Source organism: Maylandia zebra, linkage group LG4 (genome assembly GCF_041146795.1).
Source record: "Maylandia zebra isolate NMK-2024a linkage group LG4, Mzebra_GT3a, whole genome shotgun sequence".
NCBI classification, from domain to species: domain Eukaryota; kingdom Metazoa; phylum Chordata; class Actinopteri; order Cichliformes; family Cichlidae; genus Maylandia; species Maylandia zebra.
The window spans coordinates 24692522-24719022 of record NC_135170.1 but is presented as its reverse complement, the minus strand read 5'-3'; the positions used below and the strand labels follow the sequence as shown (position 1 = coordinate 24719022).

At 38.6% G+C, this 26501-nt stretch overlaps 1 long non-coding RNA gene across 1 annotated transcript; it reads left to right on the top strand.

Moving 5' to 3' along the window:
- Nucleotides 1-981: 981 nt before the first annotated feature.
- Nucleotides 982-19019, top strand: LOC143418524 (uncharacterized). Its single transcript, XR_013098510.1, has 3 exons — nucleotides 982-1422; nucleotides 1518-1626; nucleotides 18694-19019. It is a non-coding gene; the product is annotated as an uncharacterized LOC143418524 (long non-coding RNA).
- The last annotated feature ends 7482 nt before the right edge of the window (nucleotides 19020-26501 follow it).

Genomic DNA, 26501 nt, shown 5'->3' with positions numbered 1-26501 from the left:
ACAGTACATTTGCACAAAAACTGAAACTAGCCCACTGAATGAACAATGGGCTGGGAGGTCATGGCCATCGGTCACCAACCATTGATCAAAGATCAGTGATCTTTGAGTACCATTCATAGATAGTTTGGGAATGTCTACAATCACAACATTGTAAGATGTAAGTGACCCCATTGTGTATAGCAGCAGAGCCTTACATGTGAAAGAACCTCAGTTTGAGATCAGGAGAAGATGCAGTCCTTGCCTCAGGGTTGTCACAAGCTACTGTACTCATTTTTTTTTGGCCCCAAGGATGGATAAATAGGAGGGTTGTGTCAGGAAAGGCATCTGGTGCTAAATCTGTGCCAAAGCAAACATGTGGATCCCTCTGCTGTGGCACTGTGGCAATCTCTTGAGAAATAAGGGATCAGCTTTGAGTTTTCTTTCTTTCTATTTGCCAGAAACAGAGTTCTAATTTTAAAACAATGCAAAAAAAAAATGTTTTTCTTCCTTAGTGTGACCAATGTTATATTTCTAATCACTAATTGTTTCCTCATTCGTAGTGCATTGCTCATTATCTTTGTTTATTAGAATCTGTCTTGTAGGCCCCATGACAAGTAGGCCTAACAAAGGGCTTGTTTTTTATAATTAGTTATGGACATTTTTGATTTTTCAGAAAACAGAAAACTTCTCTGTAGTGACATTTGAGGTTGTCATGGTGTTTTGAAGGTTAGACTTCATCCCTTGTCTTATGAACGTCACAGATGATGGCACAGACTGGAGTAAAGCCCCAGGGGATAAAGCGTGACATCAAGCATTATATCCAAAAGTTGGCCAAACTGTTTTCTCTCTCTTGCTCTTTCTCTCCTACACACACACACACACACACACACACACACACACACACACACACACACACACACACACACACACACACACAAAAACAGTGCATGCGGCAGGAACTTTGGACGTAACTCGAAATAGCATGTAGCTTGTACAGTGCTCAGGACAGGCTGACAGCCAATTATCAACATCTTTGTCTCCACAGAATTCCTTTTTATATACATCCTCAATTCCAGTTCTGGACTTGAAAAGGAGACCATTTTTCTAGAGAGTGATTTCCTCCAATATCTCATCTCTCGGTGTCTCTGTGTGTTTTAACAGGCAGGCAGGCACTCCCATGGGGTTACAGTCTTGCAAGCTTTCCAGCTCCTGCCTACAAAGTGAGGAGGAATGCAAACCGTCTTGTGGCTGCTGCTGTATGTGCGAGGACTGGAGATATTGCTCTGACCATTGCTGTGACATCTGCTGCCAGATGTGTATGGATGTGTGCACTGGCCTCTGTCCTGCAGACTGCAGCTATTCCTTCTGCTATATCTGCCTTACATTTGTACAGAACTGTCTTGGTTTTTTCCAGCAAACAAACAGAAGCATAACGGAGACAGAGTAAGTATAATGGTGATAATTCAACTGTAATAATTCTTACCTGTGCATTTACTTCAGTTTCCTTAAATTTAACTTGGATGTTTTATCTGTTGTAGAACCAGTAGCAAGTCCACAACAGCATGCCAAGCGATTGTCTGACAAACCAAATGCAAAAAACTGACTTAGAGAAAAAGAAAATGAAAATGAAAAAGAAAGCTTTACAAGGTAAGTTTCAGTTAGGAACGGATAATTTATTTTATTTGCTAATTTTGCTAATAAGAGGATTGTCCAAGGCAATGTTAAGTGTGCTGCACTTTTTATTTGAGGTATTTTGTCTGTCTTGAAATTTTACCCAAGGGTCCTAGTAATTAGATTTACTATAACATAATACCCCAATCCTTATCACCACCAAAAAGAGTTGGTACACTATGTAGAAAGTAATTATTTGCAAAATGTATTTATGCCAGTAACTAATTGAAACTAGTACAAAGAAAAGATACCGAATGCTGAAACAGAGACCTTTTCTTTTTAAAAGGTCTAGATCTTATTTTGAGTTTGGTGACAGCAACACATTTTCGAGAAGCTGAGACAGGGCACATATAGCACTGTGTTGCATCACCCCTTCTTTAACACTCTGTGTTTGGGAACTGAGGAGACTAATAGCTGTAGTTATTAGGCTGTTTTTCCCATCTTTGCTTGAAATAGAGTTTCAGTTGTTCCACTGTTGAGGCCTCCTTTGTTGAATTTTTCATTTTATAATGCAGCAAAGTGTGAATTCCAAAGAGGCCACTTTAGCACTCTCTGTTTGGCATTGTTTTGCTGAGATAAGCAACAGATTCTCTGATGGAGAGACTTTGTAGCAACACACACTTGCATATCGAGATTCAACAAACTGTGTTTACTGACAGTGTTCCTGAGTTCATGCAGTGATTTCCACTGCAGGGTCACAGAGAGAAAGAGAGAGTGGTGGTGGTGGTGGGGGTAATAACAACAATAACAATCAAACAGACGCTTCACAAAGTATTTACATTTTTCCCAGTAAAGTCTTTTTCTTATGTCCAAAACATGACATTTAGTCCAGATTTGAGCTCATCATGAATGGCTTAGACCTCACAGGGTGAACTACAAACACTGAAATGGTTCAGATCAGGTCTGTTTACAGTATGTTAGCTGTCTGTTCGTAGTCAGTCAATATCAAAGTCAAAATTCCTATTTCTAGTCTTTATTTACCTGAGAAAGATTTGTACATTGCTGAAAAGTCTCAAATCCTGCACCTATTCATTTAGAGATTGTGGATATATGCATAAAACCAGTTTCACTTCCATATGTTTGACTCAAAAATATAAAATTAAATGCACCAATCATTTGTAATTAAAACTGCACCTAAAAATTAAAAACCATACCTAATTTAAATTTGGAGAGACCCCGCGATTGTCTTTTTGGATAGTGCCATTACTTTCCCACAATGGGCCAGGTAGGTTTCGTCAGGGAAACATGTAAGTGTGACAAAACAAACTCCCCAAAAAAATACTTTCACACTTTTGGATCGACTCAGATCACTTGGAACATAAACGGTTGCAAAGAGGGACAGTTGTTATTGAAACCAGGGGCGCCACCAAGGGGGGGCACTGGCCACCCCCTAAAATTTGCTGGCCCCTCCAGTGGGCCCCCCTGGGAAGATTGTCCTATGTCAGCAGTGTTGGGAAGGTTACTTTTAAAATGTATTCCATTACAGAATACAGAATACATACCCCAAAATGTATTCTGTAACGTATTCCGTTACGTTACTCAATGACAGTAACGTATTCTGAATACTTTGGATTACTTAATATATTATCATGATTTTAACAAAACGTGAATGTACTATTGCTGTGTGATGTATTACTATTACTGAAGGTCCGCGACTCCGAGCTGTAGTAAAGGGACCTCTGGCTAATACAACGGGGTCCCTGTCGGCTCGTAGCCGAAAAATAGCTTTACTTTGTTGTGTGGGTCAACTTTGCTTGCGAGAGACAGAGAGAGGCGTTGAAAGACTGCTCCAACGGAACTTATTGTTTTCGGAGGAAAACACGAACACAGTGTACAGTCGAGTCTTAATAGCTTACTTACAACTGGGCTCGTCAGGCACTCTTCTTGGCTGCAGTGGTTATTATTATATTTACATGCTTCCAGCTCCCGTTTTTCCTCAATGACAACTCGTACCTTTCTCTCCCTCCTCGCTCACAGACCCATAACGTGTATGGCAGTCCATTCTCCCTGCAACACGGACTACACTGCCCATGATGCTACATTCTTTAGAGCTATGCTTGTAGCATTCTGCCTGTTAGCTTAGCACAACAACAACAACGAAAAGGCGCTCTCTCACCCAGGAAACACACAGTCGCAGAGAGAGAGAGCGTCGCCCTGTAACCATGGCAACCGTAACGCTGCCGCCTGGAACAACAGCACGTAGCTGTCAAACAAAACCCAAACAGTCCTGACCCGCGACAAAATGAAACAGGAAAGTACCGCAGTGTAATCCATTTATTTCAACAAAGTAACTGTATTCTGAATACCACCTTTTTAAACGGTAACTGTAACGGAATACAGTTACTCATATTTTGTATTTTAAATACGTAACGGCGGTACATGTATTCCGTTACTCCCCAACACTGTATGTCAGTAATAATTCTAATAAACGTGGCCACAAGAGAGAGGAAAAAACACCCTACAATGAAACACTAACTTGTTATTTATTACTGCTTAACCCTTTAAAACCGGTCAGAGAGGGCACACTCTTTTTTTTGTAACTATTTTTAAATCCCTGTAGAACCAGAACCACGTAAGTTAGCGCAATCATTTTTTTTGCATATGAAACCGGAGGAGTTGTACTTACATCTTATGCCATCAGCTTGACCTAGGTCACGGTTTCCTTACACATATGGCTTTGCAAAAATAGCATAAAAAGCACTTGCAGCATCAAAAACATATTCCAGAAACACGCTTTGCCGAACCGATCAGCTGTTCAAAACACTTCCCACGTTGGAATAGACGTCAGCACAAACTATCGCATGTCCGCCATTACGGGGCCTTATAAGCCTATACGGGTGTTTTTTAAAAGTCATGTTTGACTCTATCCTTTTCTGTATAGTTTCTGGGATGCTTAGAACTCAAATTGCACTGCTGGAAATAGTTTATTTTGATGCACATGCTGGGTTTTTTTTTGCAAATTTGGATTATAATATTTATTTTAGTTTTTCCTGCAGTATATAAAAATTGGTGTATCTCAAAAATAAAACTATGAAGACACTCAAAATATATTTCCTGTTGTTGGAAACTATTTTGTGCAACTTTTTTGTATTTTATTTTTGAGGGATAAACCTCTTAAACTAGAAATTTATGTAAAAAAAAACAAAACAAAAAACAAAACAAAACAAAAGCCCACAAACAATTTTCATTTTCTTTGTAGTTTATTGCACTTATTTGCAATTTATGTAGTTACTATGGAGATACATATATTCAGTGTTGGGGAGTAACGGAATACATGTACCGCCGTTACGTATTTAAAATACAAAATATGAGTAACTGTATTCTGTTACAGTTACTGTTTAAAAAGGTGGTATTTAGAATACAGTTACTTTGTTAAAATAAATTGATTACACGGTGGTACTTCCCTGTTTCATATTATGGCGGGTCAGGACTGTTTGGGTTTTGTTTGACAGCTACATTATGTTGTTCCAGGTGGCAGCGTTATGGTTGCCATGGTTACAGTGTGACGCCCTCTCTCTCTCTGTGTGTTTCCTGGGTGAGAGAGCGCCTTTTTGTTGTTGTTGTTGTTGTGCTAAGCTAATAGGCAGAATGCTACAGGTATAGCTCTAAAGAATGTAGCATCATAGGCAGTGTAGTCTGTGCTGCAGGGAGAATGGACTGCCATACTCGTTATGTGTCTGTGAGCGAGGGAGGGAGAAAAAGGAAAAGTACGAGTTGTCATTGAGCAAAAACGGGAGCTGGAAGCATGTAAATATAATAATAACCACTGCAGCCAAGAAGAGTGCCTGACGAGCCCAGTTGTAAGTAAGCTATTAAGACTCAACTGTACGCTGTGTTCGTGTTTTCCTCCGAAACAATAAGTTCCGTTGGAGCAGCCTTTCAACGCCTCTCTCTGTCTCTCGCAAGAAAAGTTGACCCAGACAATAAAGTAAAGCTATTTTTCGGCTACGAGCCCGACACGGAACCCGACGTATTAGCCAGAGGTCCCTTTACCACAGTTCGGAGCCAGGAACCTTCAGTAACAGTAATAAATCACAGCAATAGTACATTCACGTAGTTATAAACAGCATGATAATATATTAAGTAATCCAAAGTATTCAGAATACGTTACTCTCATTGAGTAACGTAACGGAATACTTTACAGAATACATTTTGGGGTATGTATTCTGTAATCTGTAATGGAATACATTTTAAAAGTAACCTTCCCAACACTGCATATATTACAATTTGGGCTATAACGGTTGTATTGATGTATAGCAACTTGAAATGCTCTCAAAAATGGGACTACAGCATGTAAAAATGTAAAGATAAGCTCTGGCGGACTTGGTTCTATGGTAGGTCTTAAAGGGTTAAAATAGATATGGATTTCAAAATCTTATTTGGTTTTCATATGTACCTACTTTCAGTGAACTTTAATAGCTGGAATTAACTAGGCAAATAAGTCTTTTCTCTTTCTCTCTTTTGCCATATTTTCCAAGTAACCTATATTTGACAACAGCATAATAAAAATGGAAAATTTTATTTATTTATTCCTTTTAGTTTATTTGGTGTACCACCCCAATATTTTTAGTGACCCAAATATGACCACTCCTATAAAAAATAATAAATAAATAAATTCTGGAGGCATCACTGATTGAAACTTGAATCCTATTACTATATGAGTAAAACTGGTTTTAGGTTTTAATCCTGGGTGACTGAGGTTGAGGAGGTGTAGTGAGTCATCCACTAATCAAAAGGCTGGCGGTTCAATTACTGTCGTGTCAGCAGAGGTGGGAAGTAACGAAGACTGTACTTAAGTACAATTTTCATGTGTCTTTGCCTGAGTAGTTGTTTTTCGGACAACATTTTGCTTTTACTTCCTGCATTTTTAAACAAACATTGGTATTTTCAACTCCTTACATTTTCAAAACAGGCTTGTTACTTTAGGTTCAGCTCTAGCTTTTATACTCAGGAGTTAAAGTGGTCTGGACGGAGTGCAGGTGTTGTGTTTGCGGCACTTCAGAATCTAGCTATTGCTGCAGAGGAGGAGGAAATGTACGGAAGAGGATTAGGGCCACTGGGGAGGAAAAAAGTGAGGGCATTTTTTTCTCTCTCCAGAATTCTGAGGAAAAAGGTCAGGTTGAAGTTAGAATTCTGGGAAATTATAAAAAAGAAAGATGTCCCCAATTTTTTTTTCCAGTGGCCCTAATCATCTTCCGTAGAAGGAAGTATGAAAGGAGTGACGTTTTTCAGTGGCAGGTAATTTCAACATTTCTATCACCTCAACAAATATCAGCAAACGCACAAACTGTTTGTGTGCAGTTTGTCACACAGTGTGTTGCTAGCTAAAGGTCCAGCTGCTGTATTTCACAGGGAGACAAAAGAAAAGAGAAAAGTTCACTCTGAGATGGAGAAAAATATAAGAAAAGACAGGCAGGAGAAGAAGAGAGGTTAGATTTAAAGGTAAGGGCACCTCAGTGACACTTGATGAAGTGAAATAAAATTTTTAGATGTAATAATTTTTTAATCACATGCTATATTTGTATATGGTGTGTTTTGATAAATTATGTATTTTCATATTGGGAAACATCCTGCAAAATAATTTCAGCTACACAAACTTTTTTGTTATTGAAATGTTGCATGAAAATACTAGATAGTTTTGCCCCAGATAAACAAGTTACTTTACAATAATGTGCTGAAATCACAGTAAAACATTATGCTGGACTGCTGCACAGTACCTCTGGTGATCACTGTAAGAGGCAGGTTACATCAAGTGTGGCAGAGATTAATTTGCATTTAACTTTATATCAACTGTATACTGTCTAGTGTAAAGACAGTATAAACAGTATAGTGTCAGTGCAGGAGATGGACATCAGTCAAGCTGGACTCATCTTACTGATTAAGTGTGCAGGCAAAGTCACCCTTTACAACAGAACATAGTTTTTTGTTTTTTTTCCTATCTACATAACAGATTGAAGCTTTCAGGTGAATTGGAATTTAGATTGGAATAATATTTGCATTCTCATGTACTAATATTGTTTTATATCATATTATATTATTATAGCGCAAAGTTCAGTTATCTTTTTACAAAAATGGTTAGTAGAATTGTCCTTCACAGTGCTACTTTCCCCCCCCCCCCAAATAAAATACAATAAAAACAGCACAGTTACTGTGTGCAGTCCCAAATTTAGTTACATATTTTCATTACAAGGAGCTACTTTTTACTTTCTTACTTTGAGTACATTTCAGAGCCTGCACTTTTTTACTTTTACTTGAGTAAAAAAGTAGCTTCAGTACTTCAACCTTTACTGGAGTATTTTTATACATGGATATCTATCCTTCCACTTAAGTACAGAAAGTCTGTACGTTTGCCATCTCAGCTCTTCAAGGCCATATAAAATTGTCCTCGGGGAAGTCGAACCCTACGTTACCCCGAATGCCTTCTTTCACTGTGTAAGAGATAAATAAACTGCTTGAGGTGCATAGAATAAGACTGTACAAATGGGTGAATCATGGTGTGAAAGTGCTTTGAGTGGTCAATATAAGTAGTTTTCCATTTACCAATTTGGAACAGTTTTTAAAATGGGAAGGAATGGCACGAAAGAATGGTGGGAGAGAGATCCAGGATGTGATTGAGTTGTGCTTGAGGGGAAAATTTGGCATGTAATATGATGTGAGACTGGTCTCAAACATGCAGGTTGTATGCAAAATCAAATAAGCCATTCAGTACACATAAAACAATGCATCAATTTGAATACAACAATAATAGAGACAGCAGAGAACACTGCATGTGTGATTAGAAAAGATGCCAAGAAGCAGTATTTATGCTAAACACTCGGTCGAAAAGGATGAGCAGAGTTAAAACATAGATCATCTCTTTGGAGAAGCATTGCTATAAACTGCAAGGTAAAACTGACTCAAAGCACTGAATGTGAAGCTGATTGATATGCTGATAAAACTGCGGTGGTATGTTACCTTATTTGATAATTGAAGTCAAACATAAGCTTTTTAGCTTCCAATGGACTCTACAGTTATGCCTAATATTGCTAACTTAATAACATTACACATTTCTTACAAAAGTCTATCAAACAAGAGTTGTTCCTGAGCAGTATAAAGTGAGTACTTTTCCATGTTTATACTGTTTATACTTGTTAAGTACCGTAAATTCCATCTTGCCAGTAATAAACGGCTGAGAGAATGAACGTTCTGTTAGCTTGACCCGCAGTACACCCTGCACAAAACTGAGTGGTCAGAGAAATGTTATTTTGTTCTTTAAATCAGATTGATTGACATGCATGTATTGAAGAGTGATGGCTTCCTCCCCCACCAGCTGTTAAACCAAGCAACAGGCTGCAGATCTGAGGCAGAAATAAGAAATGCTGAAACCTTGACAACAGGTATACATTAAAAAAAAAAAAAAAAAAAGCATCTAGCGATTGTTTGCATATGCATTCATGTGCGAATTTGTAAGTGGTTTATGTGGGAGGTCGAACTATGGGGAATTATTTATTTTCTCAGTTAGATATTGAATAGAATCTATAAATCTTCATAAAGGACAAATGATGTAACATAAGATAAAAGGCCAGGACTCTCACAAGAAGTGTTTCCTTCTTCTTATTTATTTTTTTGTGAACAGCAGCCCTGACAACGAGCTTAGCATTATCGCTACCATCACGTCTGAACAAAAGAGCTCTCTGAACAAAAGTGATATTTTGTTCTGAGAGCTTTCCTCCTCCTGGGTCACACCCATGTGTTATCAGAGACTGTAATTTGGACTCATGTCACCACGGGTTGTTTTTTTTTTTTTGTTTTGTTTTGTTTTTTTTTTCTTTTTGTTGCAGATCAGTTCATGTGGAGAGATTCATTTCTTTTGTGACTGGATGTTCGATTTACAGAGGATTTTTCTTTTTTTTTTCTTTTTTTTCCCAGCTCAGTCAATACAGGCTTTGAGAGTCAAACAGAATCCCTAACATCATCACAGCCTAAGTGTTGCATTTTTCACATGAGAGAAACTGTAGAAATAGCCTCATATCTGCAATATTACCCTTCTCTGCCTACTTCGGAGCGCTTCTTAGATGCTGGCAAGATTGTTTTGCACTTTGAGGCAAACAAAAATATAATTTGGTTTCACACACTGTACAATCTCATATCTCTGTGCGAGATAAGGGCGCCTGAGGCCACCAGGTGCTGTTTGCTTCTGCTGAATTAGACCTTTTTATTATCTTCCACAAAACTGCGAGTTTATGGAAATGTTTAGGAATTGTGAGTGAGCCATGTCAAGCAGCAAAAAGAAGCCTAGAGTAAGGCCTCATGAGGAAAAGCTAACATCACACAATATAATGGGCTGCACTGTGTACCCGGCTTTACTCATATCTTTTCTCGTTTCATCCTCCTCTCTGCCCCTCTGGATAAAGCATGCAGGCTAAGTTTGCTCTTTAAACTCACTTTTCCCTACGGGATGTTTGTAAAAGTAACTCCTAACAGTCTGAAACATTTGAGAATCTAAGTCGGAATAAGCTAATGAGTTATGTGTTAAGATCATAAAGATGTTCAAATTGCTGCCTTTGAGAAGATTCTTTGGTAAATCTAATTTCTTATTCATCGTCATTGCCTGTCAGGAAAACTATAAAAAAAACACTGGCAAGCTTAACATTCATTCGGTTTGGCGTAGGGCTGAAACATGGGCAAGAACTAATTATTTTTTTGTGTGGATCTTGATCATTTTTTAAATTGCCAAATACTCTTAGTGAATGATTGTGCTCTTCTAAGCTTTTTTGAATCTTCTTCTCGTTCTTCCTCTTTTATTTTTCTGCCCTGTGATGATCTTTAAATATCTTATTGTTTGCAAATAGTAGAATGTGTCTACACAACATGGTAGCAGTGATAGAAAGTGAGGTTGAGCCCACAAATGACTGAGGATCTACCTCGGAGATGTGCAGCAGGAAGAAATTTTAAGATCTTGTGATTTATTTTTTTTTCTCTCACCTTTGCTGTCTTCCTTCTTCCTCCCTCTGTCTTATCTCTTTGTGGCTGAGCACATTTCTCTCACCCCACCCGTCTATGTTCTCTTCTCATGAATTGCATTGCTTTTACTGAAAGTCTTCTGGTTAGGAGTGGAGAAAGGCATTGTGTGCTGCTGTCAGTCAACTAGATTACAGCTCTAGAGGATCCTCATTGTTCAGACTCCAAAAATAAGTAGATGGCGCCTAACTTTGCTGGCCAGATATATCTGAAGATGTCTGTGTTTTTCCCCATATTGGAAGGCTGTGAAACAAAAAAGTCAACATGAAAAACAGAATTGGATGAGTAAATTTGATTTTGATTCAGCAAAGCTGTTATGATGCATTCCAGCCTGAGATACGGACAGATCCTCAACTCTAATAAGCAGAAGATAATTAGGCGCATGTAATCTAAACCTTCAGGCATTTTCTGTTTTGCTATCCATCAAACAGTTGGTTCTCTGTTCACTTGTCCACACTGACTAAGCTTTCACCTTATAGCTGACCCCTCCTTAACTGAGAGATGCCTATTACTTCTGTGAAAACCCTTCATTCATCCTTAGTACCACAGATGCACAAGGCTTACTGCCTGGAAAGGGATCTCAGCTGATAAAAGATTATTGCTCCTAATCTGTCCAAATCAAACCCTCTGCCCATCACAAAGCTCAGTTAGAATAAAAATAAATAAAAAATAAGCCCTTTAAAGTACTGGCGTCCTCTTTTCACTCACAAAATTGTTTGGATGGTTTGGGTCTGGACATGCAGCTTTGAGCATTAGAAATTCTTCAGAGCGCAGCGTCACCTGGTAAATCTCCTATTATGCTATGAAGTGAGTAGTGGCTTTAAAAGTTGAAAAAAGGGCCAGTGGTGTGTTTTCAAGCTCACTTGCAAGAGAGTAGTGCACAGACCTTCTCTCTTTACCTTCCTGCTGTGTGCCAGGTTTTGAGATTCCATAGATGTACAGGTGAGACTTTCTGAAGATGGGCATGGGCAGCTGGTAGGAGGGGGGCGATGAGTTTTTTTTTCTTTTTTTTTTCCTGCTGAAATTGGATTTTATTTTTGTCCACTCCGAGACCTCCATCTTATCCTGCAACCCAGTCCTCCCACTCAATTTCCATCTCACCGTGTGAAAATTGGAGCGATATAAAGATGTGAGCTTCAGATTGAGAAGACAGTCAGCGATGGTAATAAGGAGGGCAAGGGAATGGCAAAAGATAGAGACAGTGAGATATAGGGGAAAGCGTGAGATCGAGGCCAGACAAGGTAGCAGCACACAGATTTCTGGATTTCCAGAGCACAGCAGCAAATGTCTGGACCAGATTTTTTTATGATAGCTTTTACTCGAGTGGGGAAACACACTCTGTTGCTGGCACACTCAGCGAAAGGATTTCCTTCAAAATAGAAACAACTAAAAATATATTTATCTGTGTATAAAAAATATATTCATAAGAAATTAGCAGTGTAAAAATGATCAGTTAATTAATAGTAAGCCTGACTGACATAACAGTTTTTTTGGGTTTTTTTTGTTTTGTTTTTTTTGGCCACTTGAAATTCAAAACGTGGACAAAACCAAACACAGACGACCCCCACCTTTTACTACTACCCCTTCTCCCCCTCGTTTCATTTGGACAGAGTGAGCAAGAGAGACACTATCTCATTAATGTGACAGAGACATTGCTCATTTTGGATGCATAACACACAGTGATTTGATAACAGGGCGGTCAAACAAAATCGCTTTACTTCAAATGCATTCCCAATCCTATTTTAACAATAGAACGTATTTAACAGATTCACCAGCTTGCTTAAAAAGAAGAGGAAACCATTAGCTTAAAACTAAAGAGTGGAATCAATTAATAGAACCCAGCCATAATAGTGTGTTGGGATGGTTTGTGCGCAGTTACTTTGCATTCATAATGTATAGGCTGACAGCCCATTAGACACTATTAAAAGGAAATCAGATTCTGGCCTTCCTCCAAAGCCATTAGCCAGTGGGGTCAGCCTGAAGACAAACCGGTAATTGACCAATAGATTCAGGTAAATTGTTGGTCCCTGAGAGAAACAACAATTTTGTTAATTGCATTTTTAACAGCGGATGAAGGGATTACAGGTGCATAATAGCAATGACAGTGCTGTAATGGACCCAGCAATTAGACAGTACTATTACTTACATTTCTGTAAACACATCTCCCCTTAGCACTAATGCAAACATCAAAGTAATGAAAAACTGTTGTGGCAAATTCTGATTCTGCATCGGAAGAAGTCAAGAGCCTTAAAAGGTGAGCAGAATAAAACACATAGATAGTAAAGAAGGCCTAGTTATGAGTTTTACATGAATGAACAGGCAGTTTGCTTGCTAGATATAAAATGTAATTTCACTGGATGGCAACAAAACCTCAGGAGCTAACTGTCAGTCACACTAATGGACAATAACAGTAAGGTCAATGCTTGTTATGGTGTATTGTGTGTGAGTGTGTGTGTGTGTGTGTGTGTGTGTGTGTGTGTGTGTGTGCGCACGTGTGCAAAGAGTCTTTTACTTTTCACGGTTGTGTCTGACATTAGCCTGTTAGGTATGAACAGATAACCATTCTTGACCATGATATGGTCAAGCTTCTTGCAAATCATTGTCAAGGATCAAGGTCCCATTAATCTGTCTGAGCAGACACACTCATGAGCAATATTTGTAGTGCCAGTGTGCATTTAAACCACAGTGTTCTCTGTGCTTAATTCACCTTTTGTTGGAAAAAATTTTCCATGAATAAAAATGTACCGTTATTGCCATTAAACAGAATCAAGCAGAGCCCCTGAAGAAATGCATTCATAAGTACTCCTTTCAGATAAACTGTAACAAAGGATAACTGATTGTTGCACCAACATTTATTAGGACACTGGATAAATGTGTGGCACTTTCTTTCAGTCCCTGAGGTTTACATATGTTATACACATCCACTAACTGCTACAGACTGGGGTTTTTCTAAATGAGTGTGTTGGCTTGGTGCTACAGGACTGATTACAAACTTGATCTCACATTAAAATACAGACTTGAATTTGATGAATGCAAGAGAACCCAGATAGCAGCTAAACAATTACTGGGTGCACTCTAATTTGCTTGCAGGCGGCATGCTCTGACTCCATACAGCCTAAGCCTCAACTCTCTGACCTTCCGTAGACAGACCCTCCTGGTCAAACATGGGTTAGCTGCCTGGCTGATAGGGAGGAGGAGGTGGGGGATGTAGACCCCTTCGCCCTGCAGGTATGACTTTCGACAGTGGAAGCGACCTGCTGCTTGGTTACAGTGATGAACGACTTTGCCTACCCTCTGATAATTGCTCACTCAGGGGCAGAGAGAGGTCCATTAATCAAAATGAGCTGAGGTACTGCAGCGCTCCACCACCTATGGCACACCTCAGCATGCCCAACAGCCTCCGGGGAAGACCTGGAGGCACTGTCTTCAAAAGAGTTAAGGTCAGGACAGTGTCATCCTGCAATGACAGCCACTGCCACTGTCTGATGGTGTACAATCTAACAAACTGAACAGAGAAGTCATGAGAGGAAGAGGGGAGGGTCCCATTAATTGATTTTCAATTGGAAGATTCTGTCAACCTTAACTTGAAACAAGTTGCTGCTGTGGGATTTTAATACCGCCTTTGTTGACACGTCAATAAAGAAAGGGTTAAGATGGGCTGGAGGGTCGCAGCCTTTTTTCTAGTATGACAAACTGAGGAAATACAGCAAAAATAAAGGCCTGTGGTTGATTTTTGCAATAACCGATTAGCTGGGATGTCTGTTTTGTCAATGGTGACAGTCATTTATTTTTTCTCCTAAAAAAAGAAATGGATGCAGGCTGATCGTTTTGCCTTAAGACTCAAATCTATTACTATTGTAAAGGGATAAGGAGACAACATTGCTCCCTAACTCAGATTGATGGGAACCATAGTATCTTATTTTTTTGGCTTTTTAGATGAAATTTAATTTGCACAGATGCAAGTTGTCAAGCTTTGATTTAACTTTTACTTTTCTTTGAGCCTTCTACAGGCGAGTACGTAGTTATGTTATATCTGTTTCCTCTCTGCTGTCATTATTCAGCACGAATGCAAAACAATTAAAGTTAATATTTTCTGTAGCAGAGTTAAAAATACACCTTATCAGTAAACTTGCATCTCTTAAGATGTTGTCAGCTATGACATGGCATCATCGGGCATGCGAGTCTGTTTACAAATGGCATCTTTCTTTTCTTTCTTTTTTTTTTAATCTTGTTATTTTTTTTAATCATTCATTTCAGTAAACATCATTTGCACTTCTAACTCTGAAGCTCTATGCTGACTTGTAAAGATTGTTATGAGAGGGTACTGTTTTTGTATGCATCGTATTTATCTTATCTGTGGGCCTTGGCATTGCCCTGCAGGATTTTGTTTATGCACAGTACAAAATCACCATAACCTTAACCATGACCTCAACCTTGAATCTTTATCAATAATAAAACCACGATGCATTTGGAAGGGGAAAAAAAAAAAGTCTGGCCGATCCACAAACCATTCTTCAAAATAATTGTTTTAATACATGAGTTGAGCAGATGTAGCAAAAATAATAAAACATCTCTTGAAGGTCAGAATTATAATTAATGTTATTAAGTTGAGAATGATGAAGTTCAATTGCCTTTTTAATGAACAGTCTTCTTGGGTCGTTAACAGGGTGTACTCGGGCCAGTAAGGTTAGACATACTAAGTTTAAAAGAACAGTTTTTCCAAAATTAATTTGAAGAAAAAAAGAAAAGAATAAATATCATTCCTTAACATGTAGCACTATTCAGCTATTATAGCTGCATTAATACAACCATTGCATGATCAATAGCTCATAAGTGGCTCAATATTTTTATAACACTGTATCAAGTGAAAAGGAGAAAACAAAGGAGTCACTTAGAGTGATAAACACACAGAAAATCATCACCTGGGTCTGAAGCTGGCCTTGGCTTTATGGATCTTGAAAGTGAATTTCATCCAATGATTAGCTGCCAGTCCCAACAGCTTTACCGTTTCGGTTCAGTACTCTGCTTATAGCACTGTTTTTGACCACAGCAGCCCATGTGTTTTCATCAAACTAGCTCTGATAAACTCACAGTGCACATATCTACCCCAGAACCAAACAATTAAAGATCTGCTAGTGAACTTAGCGGAACATTTAGCACACAAAACTGTCAGATATTTTCCTCGGGAGCTAAAAGAATGAATATTGGATTTAGAAACACACTCTAAACAGAAGATAATATTTTAACTGTTGACTGTGTAAATAAGCAACTTTACTATACTTGCTTGAAGGGCGGTGATATACCATAGTTGTGTTTACAAGTTTTTCCACTGCCCACAAGTAGCTGAAAGTTGTTTTTATATATTTAATAAAATGGTAACACTTTGTTCTAGTTTTCACTGATAGCTCTAGTATTTATGGTGCAATATTTTTCCACTGATCATGAATGCAAGGTGAGGCGAACAGGGGTTAAGGTGAGCAGCAAATTGGAGACCATCACTCATGTCAAATGCAGTTATTAAACCTATGGCCCAGTGCTTACCGTAAATGCCAGTGTTTGATCTTATTATTTTAGGATGACGTGTGCTATGTAAATTATTACAACTATGTAAATCAGTTGGGATGGCATGGTGTTGCCCTGTCACCTTGGAGCAAGAAGGGTCTAGGTTTAAGTCTCTTGTTTATCTTTTTTTGTCTTTCTATTGCTTTTTTCCATGTCCCCCACTGTGCCTGCATGGATTTCCTTTGAGTGCTCCGGGTTAATTGTTGCTTTTAAATCAGCCACTTGTATGAATATGAAAGCGTGTTTCTTTGTTATCTTTGTTATAGATTGGTGCGCTGCATTTTGCCCTGTGTCATCTGGGAGAGGCTCCAGCCCCCTCTGAACATTAAGTTAGCTAAGTAGTTAAGAAAATGGATCATGAATGGATCATGAATGAATCAATTTAAACTGAGTATAAGTGTGAGTGGAAAGGGAACAGAACATTGTGGGAAGAAGCGGAAACTACTGTGGGTCTGTGTCACAGTGAAAATCAGAAACGGTGCCAAGGCCAAGGCTGCTGTATGGCAGCAATGACTGCAGGATAGTGCCTTTGAGTTTGTGGAAAGTTTTCAAGTTTACAAAATGTATCAAATTAATTTGAAGTGCAAACTGTATGAACAATATCTTGCCAAGTTAAGAACTCCCCAGATGAGGTAGGTGTATCATTTTCAAGGTCTACAATCAAGAGATGTTCTGATGAATAGAAATACAGATGGTTTACAACAAGGTGCAAACCACTGGTTACACTCAAGAACAGGAAGGGCAGACAGCATGTAAAACATTCAAGACAAAACTCAATGCAGAGACCCACAAACAAGCAGCAACTATAAGTGACTGTAGTTAAAGACCTGGCAAAGAATCTCAGGTAGGTAAACACGGCATATTGAGATCAGTGGGTCTTAGATAGTAGTCACTGACTTTCTTCCAGGCAGTAAAAGCAATCTTTGTATTTAAAATCATGATAGTTCGTTCACTTACTTTTGAACCTTGGAAAAATTTATTAAAATATACAAAAATGGCTATAATTCTTAAGCTTGTGCAAACTTTTTGTAAAGGCCCTTGAATCAAAGGTGAAAGTTTGAACTTCATTCACATCTTAAGTGTTTTATTTAAACTCCCCTGTGGCGCTGCATAGATGCAAAATTACAAACGTAGCAAAACAAATTCAAACAAAACTGTCATTGATCTGCATTACATTTGATGTGGTCATGTTGTAGCTGAAAAAAATTTGCCTTGGAAATAAGCTGGGAGAAAGTGATGCAGAAACAATGAAGAAAGAATTTTGATTACTTTTTACAGTCAGACTGCTTTGCTGTTGCTTGATTATTGAACTCTACTTGCATATTTCTGTTAACATTGACAGTGAATAATGAAAGTGTTCGGAATGACTCTCACCCAGCTACCTGCCTCGACGACTCCTCTAGCTCCTTACTTCCGTAATGTGTTTTTAGAGGGTTCTGAGTTATTCCACATCACACAGCTGGTCATTAAATCTCACAATAAACTATTTCCATCATTTCTACACAATTTTCAGGCAGCCCCACCTATGTCACGGTCCAGTTTATTTGCTTTGTTTGTCACTGCTGTCCTGTCCTTTCCCTGTGTGTGTGTGTACACACATTGGCTATAACGAGAAGCAGGAGAGGGAGCCTTGGCATCATGGGCTCACATTATTGTCCTTGCATCATATAGCCTATAGAGGTTTTATTCCGGTATTAGTTCTGCCCATCACATTAGACTGGACATCACCAAGGTGATTGGGACCTACAGAGTAAACGACCAGTAATGAATGCCGAGAGAAATATATGGCATGGTAACTTTCATTTAAAAAAAGGTCCTCTCCCAGCAGTGTGCTCAGTCAATCCATTTTACAGGTGTAAAGATGGAAGAACTGTGCTCTCACTCACACCACAGCTCATCTTCCAGACAGTTGCATGAATTAATAGCAGACTGGGGGCTCATAGTGCCACCTCAGTCTTCACTCACTATGAAGACAGGTACTGTGGGGCTGCCAGCGCTCCTGGTTTCAGCTGTCTTGCCCACAGGACATATTCAAGAAGCTTCCACCAGGCATGTCCATTCAGCCTTTGAAATAATTACAACTGTTCATTCAGCTTGCAAACAGGAAACCAAATCATTACCTTCACAGCATCTAATTAATTTGCTGTTAGACAAGAAGACCTACCTTTTAACTCTCTAAATATCCATTTTTATTTCACTTTGGCCAAAGATGCAATGATAATTCCTTTCAAGAGTGTTCGGTTGTTCTGTTATGCTCTGTTTAATGCTCTGTTTAATGTTCAGTAGTACGCTATAGCAATAAAGTGATTGATCTTTTTGTTGTATGCCAGATATACCACTGTTGCCTCTCTGTCAGGCACCAGTACCTTAACTGCATGTATAGACAGAACCTGAGAATTAGTCAAAAAGAGTGATGGTGTGTTCAAGGTGAAAACTAACTCCTTAGCGTTTGCTCATCCGTCTTCCTTCTCTCATTCACAGGACTATGGTGCTCCATGAAAACCTGTTCTGCACTGCCAAAAAGCAGTCCTGTTGTTTAAAACTAATGAAGACCCAGCAGGCTCAACTGTCCTCAAGCTGTAATAAAGTACTTGGTAACACTTTCCTATGTGCTTCTTCTGTGGTGTGCAAGGGCAAATGTACAGCGTAGTAAATAGTATAAACCTCTTTTTTTTCTTTCTTTCTTTCTTTTTTTTTTTAAATTCAGGGACCAATGTAATGCATTGGAAAATAACAAGTGGAAACAGTTTGCTGTTTTTTGTTGAATATATATATATATTTGAGGTCTCTGAATTAGTTTGCCTGTGTAGAAGAAAGCAAGAACCACTATATATATATATATATATATATATATATATATATATATATATATATATATATATATATATATATCATAAAGCAAATGACTGAAAAGTATATCAGGTGTAAAGAAAAAAAACAAAAGCAAACGTGTCCAGCATGTAATAAGAGGTTGAATGTGCTGAAGAGCGAGGGCAGTATCTGTGTATCAGTAAGGAAAGTGGAATGGTTATCATTACATGCTCCTCTTATTTGCCAATGGCTGTGGATCTGTTCTCTGCAGCTGTAGACACACACACACACACACACACACACACACACACACACACACACACACACACACACACACACACACACACACACACACACACACACACAAGTGCACATAAACAAGAAAAATTGATTACCACCTCTTCCTGATTGCAGCCGCTCTGTCTTCTAAATCTAAATTGCAACTCCAGACACAAAAGCAGCCCGTGTACCTGAAGCACACTAAATCAATCTCCCCCCACTCTCCAGCTCCTGCACTGCCAAATAAAAAGTACAACCTTTTCCAGGGAAGTGCGAAGCCTCAGAACGTAAAATATGTCATATAATGTAAAATATGCCGCTTGCATGCTATGACCTTGTGGCTTTAAGGCTGGAGACCTTAAGTTTTCACAATCAAGACTCACAAATTTCCACAATGCAATAGCTAGACAAGACTTCAAGACATGCAGAGATTAAAAGGACAGCTTTCATCAAGTGTTTTATATTGATTGTCGTAAGACAGGTGATAAGTGGCATTCCTCATAGATACAGAGTTTAACTGTGGCTTCATATATTCTAACCACATCCCAAAAAACAATTGGACATAATTCGATCAGTAACCCTATCTGTGTAATTACACACTGACTTTAAACACTATTAATTTGAATTCTAAGCTTTTCAAGGGATACAATGCATTTTAAACAATGGCAAAACTTCTTAAAATTCAGTGATTAGACTCATTATCATATCAGCAGTTTCGAGAGTGCAGACCCTCTATGGAATAATTTAGACCCACATGCCAGGCTCGTGGTACAGACACAGAAGGCACGCCACTGCTGCCTCCCCCACTCTTTTCATTACATCTACCTGACATCTACCCTCATTCACACCTGCACTACAACACTTTCTCTTCACTGGCTTGCCAGTAACATTTGTCACATGTATCACAACCTCTTCTTTAATGCATCCTTATCAGTCACTCAGACAAGGCACTTAACATGAGAATGAATCTGAGACCTTGCCCTTAGCAGGGGCCATTATGTGTAATGGTTGTCAGCTGTTTGGAATGCATTCCCATGTCCCACTGAAATGATTTGTATCCTTGCCAAGTTTAGCATTCGAGTGTAAGCATGAACAGTCTCATCTTATTAAATACTGCCTACTGAAAAATGGGGCCATCTCAGTGGATATCTACAGTATTTGCTATTCTTAAAAATATTTTATAAGAAGCAACTCTACAAGATGCCACAGACAGAAAGAGAATATGATTATCTGTTATAGCCCTCTAAAGTTAGCCTTGCATGAAGCTGGATCAGTTCCTTCTTAGAAGATGGCTCATTATCAGCATCAACAAGGACAGTGCTCCGAGAAATCTTATGGCACTTCCTTCATTAAAATGGCAATTTGGCAACAAGTGTGAGATGTGTTCTCAGAAACCTTTTTAAATGAACCAAAAGTACTCACAAAGTGTCTTAGTAAGTAAGTAAGGAGTGAAAATGGTAGCAGACCCACATGTGTATCGCCGTCTTATGAAGTCATTTTGAGAAACAATTTCCATACAAAAAAACTCCAGAGGAGTTAACTAAGGAGTAAGGAGCTGTGTGTAATGAATTTAGATGGATAAATCTAAATACTGGGGCCACTTGATATGCAGCATCAGGCAGAGACACATCAGCTATGCAGCAGATAATTATTAACTTAAGCATATTAAATTCTCAAAAATTAATGGCTTGGAGCAGATAATCTCTCTCCACCAAATGTTATGTAGCACCGATAAGAAGCAGATGACCATCAGTTCATGGATATAGGCTTAAGGTGTGCAGTGAGTGTGGCTGAGAGGTGCAGCAGCATAAACTATGGGACCGGAGCTCAACAGTTAAGATGTAATTATGATATGAATACGAGCAGAGCAAGCTATCACATATTACTGTGAATTGAAATATTTCTCCAGAGCTTAACTGAATAGGGACTGTATGGTATGGAGAACAAGGTAAAGGTGACGCAAGAGTGACAAGAGACGTGCTGAGATTAATGGAAAGGATTACGTGTGCAAGAAAAAAGGCATTCCTTTAGCCAAAATAAGCACGGACAAGAGAGATCTGTTATTCTTCGCAGCGATATGAATTAACAGCCAGAATAACGATAAACTCAGCAAGTGCTGTAGAGTACATCTATCAAGTAGGTGGCAAAATAAATGCTGGTTTTGACACCACCAAAACCAAAAGCCTCGCCGCAAGCTGTTCTGCAGCAGAGCAATAACAGTCACAATGACTCAATCATCTTTTCTAATACTGCTCTCAGCACCAGTATGTATACAATTAAGTATTAAGCCTCTGGAGCTCACCCCAGCTGTCACAGGGTTGGAGGTAGGCTGCACCCTGGACAGATCGCCAATCTGTGGCAGGGCTGTGGAACATACAGTAAACACAGATACAGAAACAGTCTAGAAGTGATCTGGATAACACACTTTATAAAGGATGACTGAAAGATTTTTCAAATTAGTTTCCATTAAGCAGGTTTTTTTTAGAGTAAACTGTTTAGCTGGTCATTGTACTGCCATTGACTAGACTTGTGTGCCTTTTGTTTAGTTCTTTATTGAATTCTTACTTAGAAGTTCATTACTCAGCATTTTGTAAACTAATCATTGGTGTTGTTTGAAACTGTTAATAAAGTTCTATAAGGATACAAAGAGTAGCCAAGAACTATGATATGCGTGTACCTAGCTGTTACATGGGGATCATCTATAAATTTTCCGTGTCATTCCCATAAGTCCTTCTGATCTTAGAAAGCGCAGTAACCCTTTACCTTTACGTTCAAGTCTTGAATAAATAAAGTTGGGACATTGGTGTGTGCATTTTCTTTATCAGCAACCGATAAAGTCTAAAGTCCATCTTTTAATGCCTCAGTATTATTTTTTTTACAAGGGCCATAATAACAAACCTCCCCCCCACACACACACACACAAAAACACCATCTCCTTTTCTTAGTGTGCTTTGTTTGTTTCCACCCCGTGGACCCACTCGATCAATGTGATGCTGTTGCAATTATTACCATCAGCAACCATTTGGAATGATTGGATTTGCTCCAAAGGCTGAAAAATAGACTTAGGCTGTATCATATGGTTGACTTTGCACTGCTGTAAATCCGTAATTGGATAAATTGCAGGCTAAGAAAGCCATTTTCCTACAGGGGAGTGGGGAAAAAAAGGAAAAATGTGCCAATGTCAGTTCAGGTTTTTCTCCTCACAAAAATCATTACTGCATGAAATAGCCCTTATAGCACTGGGTCGCTGCATAAAATAATAGTGCGATCATGACATCAAAGCTGCTGTCTCATGTAGGACTAAGAAGTTTCTCGTTTTAAATGCTTAACCACACAGAGAGTTTAAAAAGCAAGCAGATTAGAATAGACAGTCAACATCGGTAAATCACTAGGGGGATAGATTCTCAGGCAGACTATTCTCAATGTTTTGCACACTACAGGTCCTTGGGGCTTTATAGTATTTGCACACTAAACAGAAGAATTTAAAGACTGGGGTTCAAGGCAATCTTCTTTTCCCAAATAAACTGAAACTCCTTCATTAATAAATTGTGAAGGAACAATAAGAAAAAGTTATGGAATGTGATTTCCCGCACACCACTTTGCAGAGCCAGAATACTACCCAAGAATTAATGTCCTCTCTTTCTTGGCACTATTTTCTAACATTCCGCAGGATAGCCTTCAATGTCATCAAATTATAAACTACAATTTTACAAGCTGCTGGAATAATAAATTATGTTTATGAAGACTTAAGAAACCTAAGGTGAGGCATTAAAATGATAGCGGCGTCTTCTCCGATGAGAACACTTCAGGAAATAAGTAATACTAAATTTCTAGGTCTTGTCTGGTTATTCTGTGTGCCTTACTTCTTTGTGGTCACCCGAATACACTGACACTTTTCTTTTTTCCCCCCCAGCCTCATCCAGTCATTGATCAAATGAATTAAACATGGCTGGCAACTTCTGATTAATTTACCACAGCAATCGCCCATGAAACCTCACATAAATAGACAGATCCCCCCCTGATCATAACACGTGGCTACAGTATCGGAGTTACCGGGTATTTCAAAGTGGCAATAACCCAGGGATTGCTGCATTGATATTACACTTTAATGCAATCTCAGGAGCCAGTGAGCAGCCCAGTTTGATTGGATAATACTGGCACATTGAGCTCACAGGCATAAATCTTCATTCATATGTATAAATCACTCAAAATAGAGCAAGGGATTTGAGTCACAAATCCAAAAAAAAGCAATAACCATGAAGGAGGAAAAGTCCAGTACAACATATTTCTACATTCCACTGAGCAGTAACTGTAAAGGATTGGAAGGATCCCAGTAGTATAGAGAGTAGGAGACATGACACAAGGCTCTTCAAAACACTTTTAAATGAACCAATCATCCCTTTGATTGTTATGGAGACAGTCAATCAGGACGTAAATCCAGCGCTCACTAAGGACACTTGAGCACATGATGAGGAAGAGGCAACAACTATATAACTACAAGGACTAAGAAGAGTATTTCTCCCCCATGAATATAGAATCTGCAAACCACTGAATTCAGCCAAGCTGTGTCTAGGAGCACTGAGACATCTCATGCATTTCTTACCCTACAACATTCAGTATCAAGATTTTAGAAGAGGCAGGTTCATAGGAAAGTTCAATTGGACTTTTCTGTGATTCAAGTCAAGGGTGTGACATTATTCTCAAGGCAGTTCCAGTGAGCTCCCGGTGAAATTTTGCTGCCCACAGAAGTCAAGGCTACAGTATAACCTGCAGGAATATAGTGGGCCGTAATTTTTAAATTCACTCTTATTCATTCTTATTTATTTATTCATTTATTTGACTTTTTTTTTCTTTTACTCTTGGCACACCATTACAATAGAGTTATTGAAATACTACTGACCTTCAGAGTTGTCACTGACAATAAGACTTTATTCCTTCACACTTTTTGCATTTACTGTTCGGTTACTTGACTTCAAAGTTCTCTTTGATATGTATTTCCTGTTACATCAGTGCCCAAATTGCTGACCGCAGAGACTGTTTCGGATGAAAGGCCCAAGAAAGCGAAAGATCTGATCTATAAACTGCACCTCATTAAAATTAGATCTATATTAGACCGTTATTAGAACTTCGTGGACGGCATTATGCACAAGTAGCTCTGTGCAGTGATGAGTTGAGATTTTCTTCAAAATGTATAACGAAAGGTCACGACTGGACAGCATGGAGCCAAGAGGTCCTGAGCCCTGCAGAAAAGTGCTGGGCTGCCACCTAATGGTTTAGCTTCACTAGCTGTCAGTTGGATTTTAACCATTTTCTTGGCTATGTGTTTTTTCCCCACATATTCATTCCATTTATACAGTATAGTAAATCCATAAATCAAAGCCCAGCAATATGTATGCAGTATTTTCCACAGTGATTTGAAAAAGTTGCACTCACATAATACCTCTATCTTTAGGTGAGCTGGCTTTAATAAGACTCCGATCACAAAGTTGGCTGATTTGAAGCAACATTTTTCATAAAATAGGACTTTGTTGCTTCTTGGCCTGACTACATACATTCATAACATATATTACTTCACGCTGGCATACATGTCATTTGTGGGTCTGACATATTTTGCCTGCACCAGAATAACAAGGATAAATGAACTGCAGACACTGATGCTTCATATATGTAGCCAGAGACAAAGGCAGAGGTGCTTTTTTTTTGCATTTCATTCCTTTCCCCTTGGTTCAAATACTGAGAGTGATTGGCACGGCAATCACTGGAGACTTTCCTGGAACCAAATCCTACTATTTGTAAATGCAGAGCACAGTCAAAAATTCATATTCATACGGTGCGTTTCAAGTGTCACCTACTCGGAGCATTCAGACTCTGAGCACACTCTCTAGGCACTGTGGTCGTGGAGGTGCATCAAAGCATCCAGATAATTACAGCAGTGGCCATATGATACCAAGATGGTTTAGCTTGCAAGCAAACCGCCCTGTACACCATGCTGATAAAACAAGTGCTCCTCAGAGCAAAATGCATTTGACTTATTTTAATCTTCCCTTTCATCTGCCAAAGACGGATTTTATGTGGGTGAATTTACAAGGCTTTTAAACATTAAACCGTGAAGTGATGCTACTGCACACAGTTCTGTTGTGTTGGCAATATTCACAATCGGAAAAAAAAGGCTTACTTAAAAAAACAAACAAGCAATTAAGGGAATATCATTGTCTACATGTGCTGCATTTCAAAATTCAAGCATATTGATCGGATTATTCAATTAATGTTTTTAGCCATTCCTTAATTTTTGTTTATCTGCTGTCTTCCATACACATCACACATAATGTTCAACACATTTATCCCAATTCAAAAACCTTGGTAAGCAATGTAAGATCCTAATCCACAATCTTCAAATCGTGCTCTAAGAGACACTTAGAGATGCCTTACCTCTGTGGTATTTGATTATTTCTGTGTTTTAGTAGAAAATGAGGTATACTATGCCTTTCTTTTCCCCCTTGTACAAAATCAGGCTTGTTTATTCAAATGAGTAGTTCCCGCAGTTGTTCCCAACCACACTTTAAAACAAATCCCTGCAAATGTATATCTATTTTGCCCAGATAGAGGTGCAAATGTAGCTCCCACCACTGAGGGGGAAAAAAAAAAAAACCTATCACACTGTAAATAAAAGCTGAAGCCAACAGTCTGTGGCAGTGGCTGCAGCAGCTCATTACCGTGCTCGTTACTTCGTTCACCTCAGTGCGCCTCATTGTCCACAAGAGGTCAGACATTAACAGCAGAAGTCATAAATAGTGCAGTGACTAACTGTGTATCCTCACCAGCAGTCACAAGTTAAGGGTCGATGGAATTCAGAGCTTCCTCCTTCTGTGAAGCTGCTTTTAATATATATATATATATATATATATATATATATATATATATATATATATATATATATATATATATATATATATATATATATATATATATATATATATATATATATGTATATATATATATATATATATATATATATATATATATATATATATATATATATATATATATTTGTAAAGAGACAGGGTGGGGGCACTGCGGGGTATTAATATTGCAATTGAACATCCTGAGACATGCACGTGTTCTCTCTGTCTCATCAAACACATATTTGGCACTGTTAGTTCATAAAACTTCCCCCAGTGCGTTTCTCAGGGCTGGAGGTC